The sequence below is a fragment of the Armigeres subalbatus genome, chromosome 1, assembly GCF_024139115.2.
Source record: "Armigeres subalbatus isolate Guangzhou_Male chromosome 1, GZ_Asu_2, whole genome shotgun sequence".
Taxonomy (NCBI): domain Eukaryota; kingdom Metazoa; phylum Arthropoda; class Insecta; order Diptera; family Culicidae; genus Armigeres; species Armigeres subalbatus.
The window spans coordinates 182,867,629-182,871,077 of NC_085139.1; the positions used below are offsets into that span (position 1 = coordinate 182,867,629).

Consider the following 3,449-nt stretch of genomic DNA (forward strand, 5'->3'; position numbering starts at 1 on the left):
ATCATCAACTCCACCATCTTCCCACTCCTGATAACGATCTTATATCGATCAGATCATACCGATCTGCCAACGCATACACATTCTAAGTCAAATTCTCGAAATCACGTAACTTCAATGATGGTCAGTTCCTCTGTGTCTTAGCTTCGAACGTCGAAGTCCCTGGTCAACAAATCTGACCCTCTGATACATTTGCAGTCGTTTGATGGTGGATTTGGCTTTTTTGCCACACTCTTCAAACCCTCGAACGAACGTTCAACGTTTCATAAAATGTTGATGGAGACTGTCCATTATATTTTTGGAAAATCAGTACCTCATATTCATATTTTCACTCATATTCCGAACACTCGCTTCTAAATTGCATTTTAAATTTATTGCGTTATTCTTTCCATATGATATTGAATTTGTTTGTAATCTTGGTCCTCCGTACCCAAACCCAATGGAAACTTAAATTTTAGGGCGCTAATACGCAAATGTTCGGAATATGAGTAAAGTTGGAAATTTGAGTCAAAACGGTATTATGTGTGGGACTATACCTTTTATGATTAGGCATAAATTTATTTTTGGCATTTACAACAAAAACGAGATGTATAATAACATTTATGTTTGATATCTATCCAGCTTTTCACTTTGAGGGTAATGGCGATTTGTGTATTTCCAAAGTATATCCATCCGTTTTCCTCCTGTTCCTTTGTGACATGAGCTAATTACAGTTTAGGGCAACCTTTCACATCGGAAAATTTTTCGCCGGATTTTGGTTCCGTGCTTTTAAAGGTATAGCAAGGCCGCCTCACACCTCGGGAACTTGGTCCTCGAATTTTCCCCCCATGTATTTTTACATAAGCGTTTTTTTGGGGAATTTGGGCACGGAAAATCAAAATTTAAAATGCACTGGGACCAAAATCCGGCGGAAAATTTTCCCGAGGTGTGAGGCTACCTTTAACTGGAAATCAGCATGCTCGCTGCTGGTTAAGAAGGAATGAAACAAGTCCAAATATCCCGAAAAAGACGGCATATATTGTGCAGGCTTTGTCGTTTTTTTTTGCCGATTGTACCGCATTGTCCCAACGGTTCCCTCCGGAATTCTCATCGATAAAGAATCGAAATCGTCACTTCACCTTGCGTTGTCTGGCTGCCGTAGAGGCTTGGATACGACTATTGCATCTGGTAAATTCTAGTGAGAGGTATATTATAGCAGAAAACCAATCGCGATGACAAACTCCTGTGAGATATCTTCACGACAACCGGAACTGTATGATAAAAATTAAAATATTTAATTATTAGTAACGGAAAAAGCAAAGTGTACCTGTTTGAAGTTTGCATTCATGTACTCCTACCAGTGTAAGGTCATACAATGTAGCCGCTAGCCCCGCAATAGTTAATTTAATCCCACATATTTCTGGCCAGTCTTTCTCAGAAATAACAGCAGCTGTGGAAACGGCATGTTTTCATGCCTGCTGTAGGTTTTTTAAAAAGAGCATGCTTGACCAAATCACAAGGATTACATTTTTTAATTGTAACAATTACTTACCAAACGCTTCCATTTTCGAAGTTTGTTTTTGTTTGAAGAAAAACTTTCAAAAATGTTGCTATGACAGCCGTTCTAAAACTTGTTCTAAAGGGGCATCAATAGATTACGTACTGAAGCGACGATCTCATTGCTGGGTACCGAAGATCGTTCATAACATGCGAAACAGGAACCACAAAAAAACGCCAATTTCATATTGATTGTTGATTGAACTGCGCTCTTGCAGGTTTGATTCTAACGTTTTCGGGTTAATATAACCCGAATCGCACTTTCAAATTGTAATAACTTCTTAACGCAACAAGGTGAAGATCTGACACTTCTTGACTTTTCCTATTTCGTGGAAAACTATATATGTTCCTGAACGTAGACCTACTTTGTACGATTTTCCTGAAGGGTTTCAAATATAAACTCACACTCACGGTGTTCGGGTCATATTGACCAAGATTTGATTTAGCAATATCTCAGGCATTTATATGGACGAAAATTGCACATGAATATCACGTATTAACGATTTTATTGCTGCTTTTCTCAGAACTGTACCCAATACTGTTGCAGAGATGACGAATCATTAAAGCAGACAATATTTCTACGGATGTTCTAGGTTCACCAAACCATTCTGAGTTTCAGAGCCTTGATCTACCAGGTCAATTATGATTGGTTTGAAACCAATAGCAACCCATGGTGTCCATAAATGCGATTAGAGGCCATGCGCATAATTTACGAAAATCTAGATATGTCCAAACTGAATGTTCTTTTTTCTCCTAATCATTCTAGAGCTTAGACGAATTGGTCTAGCAAGACAACTGGGTTCGACATCAAGCCAATAACACATACAGGCTCTTAAAGGCCATGCGCATGATTTACGATCTGGATATGTCCAAACCGGATGTTCTTAGTTATCCAAATCATTCTGGGCTCAATACAAAGACAACAGCAACCCATACAGGCCCGTAGAGTCTATGCGCATGATTTACGACCTAGATGTGATCTAAGCACTTCAAATCAAACTGGAATTCAAACCAAATGGACTTGGTAGACCTAGGCTCGATACAAAGATAATAAGTAACCCAACCCATGGTGTCATACAGGCCCTTAGAACGAATGCGCATGATTTACGATATTCAAATCCAAATCTCCAAATCATTCTGGAGTTAAATCCAATTCATCTTTCAAATCAGTGGCTCTACATTCCAACTGGAACTTGGCCTGCTTTTCAACGTCCTATAGGCATGGAGGTGGTAAACCCCTTTGCCAAGGGGGGTTTGGAAGTGTCTCCTCCCAGGGAGGCGGAGAGCGGAGTGACGGAGGGTGCAGCTAGCTACACCGGAGTCTCTCTAGCAGTGGTAGGGTATAGCCCTATCAGAACGCTCGGCGGGCCACTACCCGGGACGCGGGTAGTCGCCGAGCAACTCGATGATATCATCGAGTTCGCGAGCGCAAGGCAGAACATCAGTAAGGAACTGAAACAGAACCTTCGGATGCTCCCCCAGGATGTTCGAGTCACAAGACAAGGTGTCCAAACCGGGGTACAGAGTAGACCTGTGCGCCGATGCACTTTGAACCGGCGGCGGCGTAAACGCATTTTTCTAACGGCGGCGGCGGCTTAGCCGGCGCCACGCCGCGGTTGCCCTCGGCGGCGGCGGCTCGGACCGGCGCGATTGAAAATTATCATTTCGTCACACGGCAATACGTATAATTTATATTATACGCTGTTGAATAATCCTCCAGGAATACAATGAAAAAAATCACCTAAGATTCCTTTAAAAATTTCATCAGGAATTTCTTTGCTATCTCATCCCATGATTTCTTCAGAAATTTTTCTTGAAATTTCTTCAACAGTTCGTCCGGGAGGGTTAGTAATAGTGAAAATACTATCAAAAATCCTGACTTACGCCTTTCTTAACCTGGTGACCACACAGCCATG

The 3,449-nt window shown here is 41.4% G+C and overlaps 1 long non-coding RNA gene across 1 annotated transcript; it reads right to left on the reverse strand.

Annotated features, from left to right (window-relative positions):
- Window positions 1-992: 992 nt before the first annotated feature.
- LOC134208997 (uncharacterized) lies at window positions 993-1,593 on the reverse strand. Its single transcript, XR_009978712.1, has 3 exons — window positions 1,529-1,593; window positions 1,335-1,454; window positions 993-1,247 (listed from the first exon to the last, which is right to left on the reverse strand). It is a non-coding gene; the product is annotated as an uncharacterized LOC134208997 (long non-coding RNA).
- Between the last annotated feature and the right edge of the window lie 1,856 nt (window positions 1,594-3,449).